Source organism: Euprymna scolopes, chromosome 26 (assembly GCF_053919585.1).
Source record: "Euprymna scolopes isolate OS-2025 chromosome 26, ASM5391958v1, whole genome shotgun sequence".
Taxonomy (NCBI): Eukaryota; Metazoa; Mollusca; class Cephalopoda; order Sepiida; family Sepiolidae; genus Euprymna; species Euprymna scolopes.
The window spans coordinates 55,637,668-55,654,773 of record NC_136507.1 but is presented as its reverse complement, the minus strand read 5'-3'; positions in this window follow the sequence as shown (position 1 = coordinate 55,654,773).

Genomic DNA, 17,106 nt, shown 5'->3' with positions numbered 1-17,106 from the left:
AACTAACAATAATAGAAAATGATTTTTTACGCTTTTTCTTCCTCGAAACAAGACATATTGCCACTTAGAACGTAATGGGTTACTATTTGGGCTCGTGTCTAATAAGTAACTATGGAGAGTTTAGAAGCGAAACGCTTGGTCTAATTACATTAAAACTTCTACAGGTAAATGCAGTCATAGAAACGCAGGAAACGGGGAGGGGGATTTTAATGTTAGTAGTTCTCTCGAACTACTGTGGAACCCCGGGATACGGTATTAAAATTATTGAAAAAATATAGTACAGCACATAATGCACATATATATAATAAGTAATGATATTATATTAACACCATAAGGCGAGGAAAATGCCATAACCAGGGACCGGAAAAAACATCGTATCCCACATTGTAACCTGAAAAAACGTATCCTAGTGTCGTCGTCGTATCTCGGGGTTCTATTGTACTTATAAAAGTAGGAGGCTTTCCGGCATCTAGTGACCTTGAGTGAAGGAGTGGAATTTTGATGCTTGTCATGTTAGTCGGGAGTTTGTACGTCGAAGGAGTCACTAATGCTACGAGTTCATTCGTGCGCATTCAATTAAGGCACTTTAAAAAAAAAGAACAGGGATGCAAAATTGAGGCTATAGGAGAGAAACTAGAGTTTGGATTAAAGTACCATAATAGTATTTATAAATAAACTGTTCTGCGCGATTATATATATATATATATATATATATATATATATATATATATATATATATATATATATATATATAGTCTTTGAAGGTTTTAACCTTGAAAACTATACAAAAAATATTTTTTTATCATTCGTTAGAAAACCATCTAGTCAATAAGTCATTTAATCACCTGCAATCACTGCATCAACTCGCTCTCGAATTTACTATAATACCAATAATTTATTTTTCAAGGGATCATCAATTGTTTACCATGAAACACTGTTTATATGTTTTATATATATATCGATTATAAAGATTAATAATTATGAATCAGATTCAGCAGGAAAAACAAACAAAATCAACTTGAGTGTACGATCGTTTCGGAAACGATGTTCATTTTATTTTACAATTAACAATAATCATTGAATAATTGTATTTGAATATTCATCCCCTCATCAGCACAAAAGGGGGGGATTTAAGACACCAAAATAAAACTCGCATTTTGTAGTAAGTTAGGTGGATGGTCCTTATTGAGATTCATTAGGTAATTTGTTTTAAGTTGTTCAGTAAATTTTGTGTGGCTGCACCCGTTTCTTGGGCTCGATATGTATATATATATATATATATATATATATATATATATATATATATATATATATATATATATATATATATATATATTATTAGAAATACACTTTTTAGAAGCACGGAGAAAATGAAATTCAAAAGATAAAATTAGAAGAACGATCGCGTGCGAATATTTATTTCTTTAAATAAATAAATATTCATTTATTTAAAATTTAAAATTTCGGATTATAACAAAGCCCTCATTAGACTATTTAAGAAAAAACGATACAATACATCTTTTCTTGTTTTTTCTTACTTGCCATGATGTCGTTTGGCAGAGTTTATTTGTCGAAGATGGTGATTGTGTATTGTCCAGTGGATAGCGCCCGTTCTCGCGCAAATGTGTAGTATTTGTAGTAATCCACTTTTTAGAAACACAGAGAAAATAGAATTCACAACATAAGGTGAGAGGAACGACCATATCCCGATGAGACAATTTGTCAGCAATAACCAAAAGTATTCGTCAGGCGACGTAATAAAGTTCGTGTACCATTGTCTGTTCTCTGGTTCTCAAACATTGATCGAGAACCAGACACTTTCAGTGGTACACGGACATTATTGCGTCGCCTGACGAATACTTTTGGTTATTGCCGACCAATTGTCTGTAACATTAGCATGTTCAATGTAGCGACTATGTAACAGTTGTTTATATAAATAAATATATTATAATTTGCTCTTTTTATTGAGCATAACTTCGTTTCAATTCACGAGTTTTCCTCTTGACTACCTTAAACTTGGTATATATATATATATATATATATATATATATATATATATATATATATATATATATATATATATATATATATAATTGTACGGGTTTTTTTTTGTGAGAATTTTTTTTTCTGGTATGGAAAAATGTTATTGTATGTAAACTGTTTTATGAAATGTTAAAATGTATGTTTTTTTAGATGGAAAAAAAAAATAAACACAAGTGTTGTCTTGGGGTGATGGGATTCTATGATTTCGAGTAGGATCAATATGGAAAAATCCATGGATGGAATCCCGATATGGTTCGCTGAGAAAGGCAGTCGCGGTTACCGACCTGGAAAAAAAGTTTTTCCAATATAACAAATCGAAATGTGTTTCTGTCCAGCGTCAGGGAGCAATTGGAGTTCCCTTGACGTGGCATAAGTGGCAGTAGAGAAAATGGCAGAAAAGGCCATAATAGAAATCACTCGGATAAGTAAACGGTGATAATTTTTTTTTTCAGAAAACCCCAAATTTAGTTTCCATCGATTGTTATTTTGTGTTGAATTTTGTTTTATGAAGGATTGTCTGAAAATTTTAAGTGAGTCGTTGTTTTGTTTTGGAAATGACTATGAATTTTAATTGTAAATGTCTATGTATTTTTTGTAAACGACTGTGATTTAAAAAATTTTTTATTTTTATTTTTGAGATTCTGTGAGGTGATCAAAGGTTATGTAAACTGACCTCAAAATGTGCTGACGTGGACAATTTTGGGTTTCCACGAATCTATGTTTTTGTTATTTGTAATTTTTATTGGTGAGATGAGACTTTGTGAATGATTGTAAGATTTCACTTCCACCTTCTGCAGGACATCTGGAGAAAGTGAAATAAAAACTATAGAACTAATTCCTTGTCTTGGAGTGATTGAATCTTAATCCAAAAACAGGTATCAAGTCTCCCTCCAGGATGAGAAATTTCCAGATGGTCCAACATCGAAGAAGCAGAGGTAGGTTCTGAAAATACATGTCACTCACACGCGATTCCCTTTATGATAATCAAACACACAACCCTCTTTATAGAGCAACAATATAACAAACACTCAATTTGGTGCCGTAACTGACCAGACCACCTAGCAAGGGTGGGTTTAAAAGAAAAAAGAAAAAAAAAGAACTTCAGTTACCACGAAAAATGTCTGGAAAAAAAAGAAAAAAGAAAGAACAATAGAAAAAAAGCAATACACACGTACAACCTTTTCACGAAGAAAGAAAAGGAAGACATACAGACACACAGATGTAAAACTTCATATATAAAAAATAGTTTTAAAAAAATGTTTATCGTATTAGGAATTAGCTCGTTATGAACGAAGAAAAATATCACTTAATGTAAAAATTAGAAGGGAAAACAAAGAATTGCGTTATTCTGTTTAAAGCAATGGACCGATGAGACAGTAAGAAAATGTAATGGGAACACGCACAAATGAAATTGTTTGGAAATGTGTCAATCATAACTTGAAATATTTACACCGTTGCAAAAAGAGAAAATGGCCATCGCTTGTCTTGAACTGGGTTTAAAAAAAAAAAGAAAAGAAAAAAAAAGAATTGATGCTCTTTTTCAGGCGAGACTGTTCTCTAAATCGTGAATATTGTTTTTCCAGTTTTAACGGCATTTTTGAACATTTTTTGTTAAGGACTGAAGAAGGTTGTTTTATGTAATTACTTAGAAGTTAATGTTCATTGTTAGAAAAAATGTGTATTGATGATTTGATATTGTATTATATAATGTATAATTGTTGTTTTCCAGTGGTCTGCAAAATAGTAATGAAAAAATCAAAAAAAAAAAAATCAGAAGATTAGATTAAGATAAAATGGTCGGTCTAGTCAAATTAGAATTTAAAAAAGCGGCAGGTTTAAATTTACGTAGGCGGTTAACTACTTTTCTTTTTGGAAGAGATTCACAGGACCCTGCAAGGGGGATTTTTTTTAAATAGGTTTTTCGATTATGAAAAATGCTATTTTCGCCGTCTGTATGTAGCTTGTGACGGTTAAAATATCATATTCTTCGCATACAATAAAGACGGGAGACTGCATGCCTATGGGCTTAAAAGCATAATTGTGCGGGTTTTTTCTTGTTCTTGGACATGTATTTTTTTCGCAGAAGGAGGAGTGGATTTTGCCTTGTGGGATTTATTGATATAATAATTAATTTATAAGTAAGAACATGTTAATTAATTAATAATGAAAGCAATAATAATGATAAAATGTTAAAAAAGAGAAACAAATAAGATTAAGCAGTGTACGAAAAAAAAGACACACTACTGGGTTGAATAAGGGGTCAACTAGTACTTAAGTTTGGAAGAGTCGATATTTATTCTAATTTTCGAAATGGTTGTAGAATTTTTTTGTGTCGTTATTTCGTGGGATTTTTCTCCGGATGCGTAATTCGGCGGGAGACATAGGAAAATGCTCTCGTAATATTATAAGAAAAATCTTTTATCTCGTATGAGTCATGAGCTTTGATAAGAGATATAGTGATCTCTGCATGATCCTAAGATGCGAGATGGAAGCCATGGGGTCACAGAGAGTTGTTGACCTACGAGGGCGCAAGGATTCGCGCCACATGGTATTATTTGTAGATGTAATTTTATTTATTTTATTTATGATTTAGTGAATAATGGTATGACAGTTCCTTTGTCAGTGGGGTCAGTTTAGGATTCCCTTAGTAAAAGTGGGTAGTAAAAAAAAATGTATGTCTTCGTCATACATTTTTATAAATAAGGGGGAAAGGAATGTTAAAGAATGGATAGAGACAGAGAGAATGTTAAGGAATAGAGAGAGGGAGAGAGAGGAAGAGGTGAGTTATAGTGTAGACACGTTGGCCGGAAGTAAAAGATCAGTTGATTTGATTGCGTGTGAGTAATGTGATCAGGTTAGCTGAATCGTTGAGATTTGATTTGGACTCAGAAGACAACGGACGGCTTCCCGTTGTCTCCTCCTCTTCACTTTATGATAATCAAACACACAACCCTCTTTATAGAGCAACAATATAACATATATATATATAAACTAGAAAGACACCCGCCTAAGAAATGTTTTTAATTACTCTTTCATATGACTTGCTTTCGCATATATATGTATGTATACATGTGAGTATGTGTGTGTGTATGCATATGTTCACAAATAAGACGAACATAGGGTAAATTCTGTTAGCAGAAATCACCGTCCTTTTCTTCACTCCCGTCACTCCGACTCTGAACATTTTAATATTTTAAATAAATAAATGATTTTTTTCTCGTAATAGTACTGCTAAAATTAAAACATTTGACTGAACTTACCTATGATATCTATTTCTGCCTCTTTTTTTACATAGGAATCACCACTTATCAAGGCCCGGAGACCACTCGAGGATAAGGGTTAATGGGTATACATTAGTCAATGTGATTATAGCATAGTAAAGATAAGTAGTGGGAATTTTGTAAATTGGATTACTTAGGGGGATGGTTCATCAAGAACTTGTTTACATTGGACTTGAAGACAATCAGATAGTAGTCAGCTGGAAAGCAGGCAAACGGAAGAGAGTTCTACATGTGCACATTTCTAAAAAAGAAACTTTGTTCATGGAATCTACATTTAGGTTTAGGCACAGATAAAGAGTGTGAGAAATTATTGATAGTGGTTTTGGTTAGACGAGTGTTTTTCGTGCTCTCTCCTTTCTTTCTTTTCTCTAACGCTTTCTCTTTCTCTCCCTCTTTCTCTATCTTTCTCTCTCTATATATATATAGAGAGAGATAGACATACACACATACATACATGCATACATACATACATACATACATGCGTACGCACAAAGAACTTTATTTAAAACGTTTTTATAAGAAAACATCATTTTTCTAATTTAATATCAATCGCTTGGATTTGGTAAAAAATAATTCGAGCGCCGACTGTTAAGCTTGACAGTTAAGTTTCAATCCTGGCTTGAGTCACCTGCTTATCTAGTCGCAGTACAAAGCTGTAATACAACGAAACACTGTCTGCTGTGAATGACTACATTGTTGTCGTTGCTCATGAATAGAACTCCCGTAAAGAAATCGACAATTGTCACTTGTGGCATTACTGATCGAGCTCTCCGACAATTGACAATGCTTACATTGATTTTGCATTAAGATTAAGCTTACATTCATTAGGTACCGGGTTATAGTGCTGACGATTGAGTTTCAATCTTGGCTGGTGGCATTTGCTTGCCTAACCGCACCAAAGAGCTATGATACCGTCTGTCCGAGAACAACTATATATATATATATATATATATATATATATATATATATATATATATATATATATATATATATCGTCATTTACATGCAGTTGTTTCCTTGTGTAACCATTCATAAGCGTGGATATACATTGTGTTGAAAGCTGAAATTTAAAACACGACTGCGAGTACAATAATGGACGTCTTTACTACTGAGCCATTTTTGCACACCACAAATATAGGAGAAATTATAATGCTTTTGCTTACATTAATGGTTCCGGAGAACTCTATTCAAATAAATATGTGTGTGTGTGTGTGTGTGTGTGTGTGTGTGTGTGTGTGTGTGTGTGTGTGTGTGTGTGTGCGTTTATGTATATGTGTAAGTAGTTTCGTGTGCCATATATATTGTTAGATCTCTATAACCGATTGATATGCAGACTTATAAAAAATATCAACACGTTGATATAACGGAATGTATGAAATAGTGATATGAATTGACTAATATGTGAATAGATTGAAACAAAGAGAGAAAAAGAAGTCTCATTGATCGCAAGCCGGCGTTGCAAATAATCGGATGACCTAAACACTACCATACCCCGCTGGCCGATAGAAAATATAATTTGGCGCAGCACTCTGTTCGTTGCTTTCGCACTATTAATTTGATAGATGCCACAAGAGACCCAAAGAGCAAAAGGGCACGCCTGAAAATTCTTCATCGGTGCCAAACAATTGTTATCGATGCCTTCCTACAGACTTGCGCGTCAAAGAAAAATTAAAGGTAATCAAAGAAACGCATTATCGTTTGCGCATGCGTAGGCGGAAGCTGATTTATGCCTCCGGCCACAGACTGACGAAGGGTCAGTTTCTCTCACCATGAAAACAACGGAACAAAAAAATAAACTTGGGAAAATTTCGTCGATTTGCGATTTTCGTTTACACTAGTTATGTTTCAGACGGAGTTCATATTCCTGATTATTGCCATTTAATACATAATAATATGTCCTCATTACTAAGGCCAAAAGCCACTCGAGAATAATCTGGTGCGGCATTTACCCTATGCAGATTGAGCCGACTTTCTCTAAACGAGGAAGTTTCTAAGGTATATGAAATCAACGAGATCCCTTGTTCAGGGGGAAATGTAGGCGTTAATTTCTTTTTTTTCCTTTTGCAACGAGGTTTCACTGTGGTCCTGCATGTAAAGCCTAGTATTCCGGAATGATCACCCACCTGATACTAACCAGGTTAAACGACGCATAACCCCGTTGATCTAACGAGGAGACGGGAAAATGAGTTTGTCAGCTGTAATCAGGCGATTTAGGGAACTTGATGATATCATAATAGTTTTAGGGCAATGATTGTTTTTTTTTAAGGTTTAACACAGAACTGAGCCCTGCTGTCACATGCAACTCTTGCATAAAGAGTAGCAAATTTTCTTGGTCATAGTTGATGCTTTTTCACCTAGGTCGGCACTGCGTTGCCTGGATCTTGCTACACCCATCTTTAGTTTATCGAGAAATTCCATTATACAAACACAATTAAAATGCTATGGTCTTTCAAGCTAGCAAATTCTTTCACACATGTGCGTACCGATGCTCAACATAACGTCTCTCGACTTTCAAGATATTCAACGAAAACTGAGTTGCAGTTAATATTTCCGAACGTTTAAATCCGGCATATATCACCATTAAGAAGATCGCTTACTTACAATGCTCTGCTGCTTTTCTATCACTATGTATTAAAACCACTAATCAGTGAATACTTCAAATGTTTCTGAAAAAAAATTGACAGAGGAGTTTAGTACAAACTATTCCTCAGACAGACAGACAAGGTCACTTATATATATATATATATATATATATATATATATATATATATATATATATATATATATATATATATATGTATGTATTAATATACTCCGAATTTCAAGATGTTGTCCAATTTTTTCCAGCATCTTAAAATGTTCAATTCTTGATAGCACCTGTTTCGTAGCACAAAATCTATATATCTATAAAAGTGAATGTGTCTGTGTCTGTGTGTCTGTGTGTGTGTGTGTCTGTCTGTGTGTCTGTGTACATTTTCCTACGAAATAACTCTGTCAATTTAAAGTCTACAGACTCGAAATTGTATATACAGGGTACTAAGATTTGGGAAAGTCTATGTGATCGGTTTCGGCCAGAAATTTGGCTATTAAGGGGTCAAAGTTCAACGATTTGACCTTTGAGAACTCTACCAAACTCCTCCGACAATTTTCGGTCTAAACACTTGAAATTTTAGATATAGGTTCCTTGGATATGGATCTAACTAAATAACTTAATTTGATCCCAAAACAATAAATGTTAAGAGGTCATAATAGGGGTCAAAGTTTAAAAAATTGACCGTTTTTGGTTTGTTTTTTTTTTTTTTTTTTTTTGCTCAGCATACACCTCCAAACACCCGGGTAACGCCGGGAACTCATGCTAGTCATTTATATAATTATTAAATCATTTTTTGCATTTATTTCGTCTTATTCTTCAGAGGAACAGGAACATCAACTTTTAAAAAAATAAAGGAATATGGTATTTTTACAATTTTTTTTTTTTTTAAATACAAAAGAATGTTTTTGATGTACGTAACGAAAATGTCATGTTCCAAATACATATCGTATATTATATATCGGCTTATTTCTTACACTCCAACAATCACGAAAATAGATCAAGTAATGTCATTTTGTATTGGATTCACTTCTAAACTAATTAAACAGTCATTATGGATTTTAATTATGTGTATATGTTTATATATTTCTATGTATTGGATTAACTCCTAAACTAATTAACCGATCATTATGAATTTTAATTATGTGTATATGTTTATATATTTCTATGTATTGGATTCACTTGTAAACTAATTAACTGATCATTATGAATTATATGTATTCTATATGTTTGTATATTTGTATAGATGTCATATTTCAAAAATGACATACAATGATCACTTACTTTTTTAATGTATTTATGCATACAATAATAGTACCAAAGTAATAAGGTACTTGTACAGTATAGTACTCATATGAAAATCTATGTAAAATCATCGCATAGCTTCATCTTGATATTAGAAATAAGGTACTTGTGTAGTATAGTACTCATATGAAAAAACAAAGAAGATTTTACCTGTGGCGTACATAAAAGTTATTAAAACTGGAAATCACGTTAAATTTTCGAGTAGCATGACTTGCATATGAGAAATTAGGTGCTTCTCCACTAAAACACCCAGATGAAGAAACAATCAAATACTTACCCCTGACGTGCAGAAAATTGAGCACAACAGAAAATTTCATAAAATTATCGAGTTTTTTTTTATTTTAAAATTAGAAAAAAGGTACTTGTTCAGTATCCTACACAAGAAATAAGGTACTTGTACAGTATAGTACCCATATGAGAAACAAGGAAATCTTACCTGTGACGTACATAAAAGTAATCAAAACCGAAAATCATGATATATATTCGGGTAGCATGACGTTTATATAATAAGGTGCTTCTTTACTATAGCACTCTGCTGTAAAAACAAACTATCACCTGCGACATACGGAAAAGTTGGCACAATAGAAAACTAAGTAAAATCATCACCTTTATATAAGAAATAAGGTACTTGTACACTATCCTACCCAAGACATAAGGTACTTGTGCAGTATAGTACTCATATGAAAATTCTACTTGTAACGTGCATAAAAGTTATTAAAACCGAAAATCACATTATATATTCGAGTAGTACGACTTTTAAAACAAATAAGGTGCTTCTTCATGATAGCACCCAGATGAAAAAACAAATTCTTACAAGACGCACAGAAAATTTAACACAGCAGAAAATTACTTAAAAGTATTCAATTCTTTCGTTTTGAAATTAGAAAAAAAAATACTTGTACAGTATCCCACCCAGAAAATAAGGTACTTATACAGTATAGTACCCATATGAAAAACAAAGAAAATCTTACGTGTGAGTACATAAGTTATCAAAACAGAAAATCATGTAATAAATTTTAGTTGTATGACAATTATATAAGAAATAAGGTGCTTCTTCACTATAGTACTGATGTAAAAACAAGCAAACTCTTACTTGTGACATATAGAAAAGTAAGCCCAACAGAAAATTATGTAAAATGTTTGAAATATGTGTTGTACACTACCCGCCTTAGGTAAGGAATTTTTTTTCCATATACGTGCTGTAAATTTCCTGTTCTAGGGAAGGTAAAATTATTTCATACATATGTTGTATAATACCCGTCCTAGGGTAGGTAAAATATTCCTTTGCTCAAGACGAGAAATGATAAAGAATAAAAGTGATATTCTCTTGAAGGTTGAAAGTTCAATCCTTAGTGTGGGTGACCGAAAAATACATTTGCGAATTACTTACGCCATCTATCCAGTCGTGGCTGACGAAACAAGAGCACGCTACCCCCGTGATGTAAATAAATGGATTCCGCTCGAAATTCCGTCCAAATTCCTGAGTTCGACAAAAACATTCCTGAGTTCGACAAAATGCACCAGAAGAAGGTCGGAGGTTATATCGACCAAAACGTTGTGAAAATCACACTGAAGATGAGAACAGTAGTCCGATGAATAATAATACAAATAACCAATCCTCATCTCAAAAATTCAGAAACGTAGTACATAGACATTAAAAATTCCTCTATCCTAAGAATAACAGGTATGTTCAAAATCAACTTCATTTTCTCATTGTTTCATACGAGCAACGCCGGGTGGCCTTGCTAGTCCTATATATAATCGTTTAAATTATTCATTATTTCCCTATCAAACACATCAAGCTTATATTTACCCCCTATTAGCTCATTACGTTTATTTACGCATTATGCGTTAGTATTTCTACCTACTCTGTAATATATATATATATATATATATATATATATATATATATATATATATATATATATATATATATATATATATATATAATGTATCTTTTTTATTAGGGTATGTTTCCTATTTGCTTGCCTCCCCATGAGGACAGAGTTAGACACCAAGGTCGGTTTTTAATGTGGGGGGAGGAACAAAAATTAAAATTGTCTCAGTCGTGAAGGATGTCTCCTCCACTAAGCGACAACGAAATCTCTTATGCTGTTAAGTATTTAAGATGGTTCATTCCATGGAGTATTCTTTATTTTTTCTTTAAGTTCCTTTATATAGAATGCTAGTGATATTGCAGTTTTATTTGTATAGATAATGCACATGCTTTCCTTATTGCTGCCATATGGCGGCTATAATTAAATTCAAACGAGCCTGTAGAACCAACATACACTGCAGATATATCCGCTACTATAACCTTATAATTATAAACGATACTTTTTGTCAGACATTCACCTTTTAGTGGACATTTCTCTATTTTCCCACAATTACTATTCTTAAGTTTTCCTCGTTTTAGATTTGTTAGAAGATTTTGTATTTTTAATGTTTGTCATAGTAGAGTAAGACATCTTAAGTGCTATTGAGTACTTTACTAAGTGTCGCGTTTTCCTTAATATTATTATCTATAATTTTATAAAATTCCTTATGCATATCAGCGTTGTACATGCTCGCTGAATGGAATATTGAACCAAAGTTTCTTATTTCTCTTAATTTTCTTTTCCTATTATTTTTATTACTAGTATTTTTATTACTAGTATTTATTTATTATTATCAGTATTAACCATCTTTCCAATACCGTTTACTTCCAAGTCACTAGTAATAATATTATTACTTGTTTCTGTGCTAGCATTTGCGAGGTTCATGTTATTACTTCCTGTTCTACTTTCAGCTTTTCTAAAGGACATATCATACGCGATTATATCAAATTGTATTCTATCCCTATTTATGTCTTTCAACCATTCAATAATGTCCTTAATGGAAACTCACATACCAAATGTGATGCGATTTTTAATTTTCTGAATCGTTCTATCTAAAATCTTCTTACTTAACGTTATTATTGCAGCACGCTCCGTATTCTGCATAAGTACAAAAAAGTTTGCATTGCAGTTTTGCATGGTGCTGAACTCAAGTTTAAATATGTTAAGGGCTTGAAAACTTTTGGAGCTAAATGAGGGGATGATAGACTCGGTCAAAGATGCCCTCTCGATTGAACAGATAACCCTGCTTGCTGCGTGCTTTGAAAACACAGTGGCATACATATTCATTTTTTGTAGATTTTTTTGGTGTTTTGCCTTCATATTTGCATGAAGGCGTCCTTATGACGATGGCGGTTATGTTTAAATTCTCTGGTCCCTAGAAAACACATCTTCCTCCGTTCTCTGGAATCTCCTGCTGTACTCTCCCATGAACTCAGAGAAATCCCACAACGCTTCAGGTTGTCTTTTAGTTTATCTTTGTAACGAAGCAGGGGATGCCCTATAGTCAGTTGCCCATAAAAAAGTTGTTTAGGAACTCTTGAATGATCCATTCTCACAAGATGACCCGACCACCGCATTTGTATCTTGATCAAAAATGATTCAATACCAGTGATTTCACATCTCCAGTAATTCGCCATTTGGAGCATTATCCTGCCATCCAGCATTGCAAACAGAACAAGGATATCTCATATGGAAAGAATCAAGCTGATTTATATGCTTGCGGTACAAAGTCCACGTTTTGGCACCGTATAGAAGAGTAGGCAGAACAACAGATTTGTAGACTGCCACCTTCACTTTTGGAGATACAGCCTGACTGTTCCAGAGTCTGTGTCGCAACCTACTAAATGCCTCACAAGGTTTATTAATTTTACTTTGGATGTCGTTTACAAATTTAGATCCGAGGTATGTAAAAGAAGATACTGTTTTCAAATCTTCATCATCAATATATACCACTGGTTGTGAAGAGGGCATGGCGTTTGGTTTTGGTTGGTGAATAATTTCAGTCTTTTTATGCTAATTGTAAGACCGAAGGCACCAGAAAAGCTATTGAGGATATTCTGCATGTCATCAAGACTATGGGTTCTAAGAGCACAGTCATCAGCATTAAGAAGATCAAGTACAGTCTGCACAGAAGTCCTGGCTTTTGGCCAGAACTGTTTCTGGTTAAATAATCATCCACTTGATCGATACTCAACATGTACACCTTCCGAGGTGTTCTTGAAAGCTGTCTCAAGCATCATCGAAAGAAAAGAGCAAATATGATCGGAGCAAGGTCACATCCTTGTTTAGTTCCATTTGAGACTCCAAATAGTCCACTTTGTTCACAGCCAGATCGTACTGTGTCCACCATACCCCAGTGAAAGGAGATAATCACATTCAACATCCTGTCTGGAATACTATGCCTCCTCAAAACAGTCACCAGGGCATCCCTAGAGATGGTAGCAAATGCCTTTGTGAGATGACGAATGTAATAAAAAAGTCCTTATTCTGTTCCCTCACTTTCTCCTGTAGCTGCTGAAGGCTGAAGATTATGTCACCAGTACTTCTTCCTGCCCTAAAACTACACTGGGTTTCTGGGAGCACAGTTTTTTAGATTGAACCATTGAGTCTGTTTAAGATTACACGAGCAAGAATCTTACCAGCAACGGATAAAAGATAAATTCCTATATGGTTATCACACTGACAGCTATTTCCTTTGTGCTTAAATTAATGAAAACAGGGCACTTAGTTTCCTGATTAACAGTCGGCTTCCACATTTGTACGCTTCTGCAGGTATGCTGCCATCACTTGGAGCCTTACCATTTGAAAGTTGTTTTACAGCGCATTCAATCTCCGACATGGATGGATTATCAGCAAGCGCCTTGATAGTTGGCCTCTGAAGAATATCATTAATTACTCTACGATCCACTGTCGATTCTCTGTTTAAAATACTTGAAAAGCATTCAGCCCAGCGTTTAGTAATTTCTTTCTTAATTAGTAAGGAGAATACCATCCGACGAAAATATTGGAGATGCCCCCCTTGAAATGGGACCAAACACCCCCTTGAGATTTTTATAGGATGATTTAAAATCAAACTCATCTGCCGCATTTTGTAAGATCTTAGCTTTCACCTCCCACCAGTTTTGTTCCATTTTCCGGAGCTGCGATAGCGCCAATCTTTTGGCCAACCTAAAAGCCTTGTGTTTCACTGAAGAATTTTTGTCACACTTGATGGATTTGATTTTTTTTTTTTACACGATGGTCACCACTTATCAAGGCCCGGAAGCCACTCAGGAATAAGGGTTATTGCAAGTACATCACGTTAGTGAGGAGATTTAATAAAGTGTTTACTTAAGAGGGTGGTTCATTAGGAATTTGTTTACGTTGGATTTGAAGACATCAAGTTGTAGTCAGGTGGGAAGCAGGCAGACGAAACAGAGTTCCACAGACGTGCAGTTCTAAGAAAGAAGCTTTGTTCATGGAATCTACGTTTTGATTTAGGCACAGATAAAGAGTGGGGGAAATTTTTCACAGTGGATTCAGCTAGACGTGAAGGATTGGCGAGGGGGGACCAGAGATTGGAGTTCAGACGAGCACCTGCCATGAAAACAACGATAAAACAAGGATAGGCTCGCAACATCTCTTCTGTGGGAGAGAGGTTGCAGGGTAGAGAAAAGGGCATCCCCACTAAGCCACAAAGTCTATTTTGTACTCTGTCAAGGCAGGATAGGCTGTTTTTAGCAGCTCCTGCCCAGATATGGCAGCAGTATTCCATCCTTGGATGTACTTGGCTTTTATATAGATAGAGAATTGCATCAGTAGTGAGATATCTTCTGGAGCTGTAGAAGGATCCCACCATCTTTCCAGCGACCTTGGCAACAGACTTGATGTACGTGTTCCATTTCAGATCAGGAGTAAAGGACAAACCCAGAAGCTTGTCAAAACATGGGGCTTCTCCTAGACGAGAGCCATCCATTTCAATTGATGCCAGATGGGGATCAGAGCGTTGATGATGCAAAGATAGGAGTTTGGTTTTTGATGCATTAAAGGTAAGCAGCCATGTCTTCCCCCACTGAACCACGCGCTCGAGATCAGAGGAGAGAGAATCAGAGAGAACTTTGTCATTTACAGCCTTTGATGTGTTGCCGTAGATGGTTGTGTCATCAGCATAGATGTCAACGAATGATTTAAGTATGTGTTTAGAGAGATCATTGATGTAGATCAGGACGAGAGTTGGGCCCAGGATTGACCCTTGAGGGACTCCAGCATTAATACTGCAGGCCTCTGATTTTTGTCCATCGACCACTACTCTTATGAGCCTATCGGAGAGAAATGATTTAATGATTGAGAAAACATTTCCAGTTATACCGTAGCTGGAAATCTTGTGAAGTAGGCCCTTATGCCATACCTTGTCGAAGGCCTTTGATATGTCAAGAGCAATTGCCCTTGAAAGGAAGCCTTTGTCAAGAGATTCACTAATCCTGTGAGATTTAACTGTTAGCATATCTGCGGTAGATCTTGCAGAACGAAAACCATATTGTGTGTTACTAAGAAGGTTATTTCTGCTGAGGTGGTTGACTATTTCTCTATTTAATATGGATTCCAGCAACTTACTCATAACACACGGGAGACTTATTGGTCTGTACTGAGATGGAGATGACTTATCACCTGAATTCTTAAATACAGGGCATACTGATGAGGTCTTCCAGGGAGTCGGAAAGCACTTCTCCTTAAGGCAACGTTTAAACAGTTGCGTAAGTATAGGAACAAGTTCTGGTTGAAGCTTTTTTAACACTATAATTGGGATGCCGTCAGGGCCAGTTGCTTTACTGGAATCAATGTTCTTGACTAGCTTGGCGACCTCATGCACAGATATTTGTATGTTACCTTGCGTATTCTGTGTTATAGGAGGAAATATGGTGAGTTGATGGCCTTCGTCACATAGAGTATAATTTGCTGCAAAGTTCTTGGCAAATATAAATGCAGTGGTGTAAGCAAGTGCAACCCGGAAGAACATATAGGGTAAATTAGGATCTCCTCTAGAAATATCCATGCCACACGGGAAGCCATCTTTAATGTAGGCACATATTCCATGCCCATGGTGATCTTAGTGGTCAGATTTAGAAGTTAATGCGATAATGCTTGTTATTAAACAAAGGGAGGATAGTTGGATCATTTTCATCAAACCAATCTTGATTTTTCCTTCGAACATATCCTAATGACTCTTTGGCAGATTCATATACTGCAGTTTTAAACTCTCTATACGATACCTCAATGTCATTCCCACATACAACGGAGGACATCTTTTCATCAACAGCCTTTTGAAATGAGTGCATTCTCTCCTTAACATTCAACTTGCCTATATCAATTTTCTTGATGGAAGTATTACGTGGATTTCGAACAGGGCGCTTGATTTTCATCCTGACTGTGGAGCAGATCAATTTATGGTCTGACCAACATTCCGTAAGAGAACATCATTTGAGTTGACTTTACCAATTCCATGTGAACCAATGGCATTTCTCCAAAATTGTGTATCACTACCTCCACGAGCATTGAAGTCACCCAAGACAAATAGCTTATCCTGTATAAAGACCTTGTTAATCTGTTCACGTAAAGAGGAGTAAAAGCTCTCTTTTAGCTCATCAGATCAATTGAGTGTAGTTGCACAGTAACTAAAAAATGTGGAATATTTGTCCTTTCCTACTGCAATGCGCAAAGACATAAGTCTGTTATTTATACCAACAGGCAGGGGCTCAAGATTTTTGGCAATATCATTCCCGATGGCAAAACCAACACCAGATTCACGTTTCTCAGAACTTGGTTTTCCAATCCAATAAAAAGTGTATCTACCTTCAACTTCCTCTAGCTGTCCTGCATCAGCAAACCGTGTTTCAGAAAGAGCTGCAACAGAAATTTTATGATGCCTTAACACACGTACTATGATAGCGGTTTTTCGTTCAGGATTCTTTTTGTTATCCTGGAGTGTTCTTACATTCCAAGTTGCAATGGACATATTCGTTCCAAGTATTTT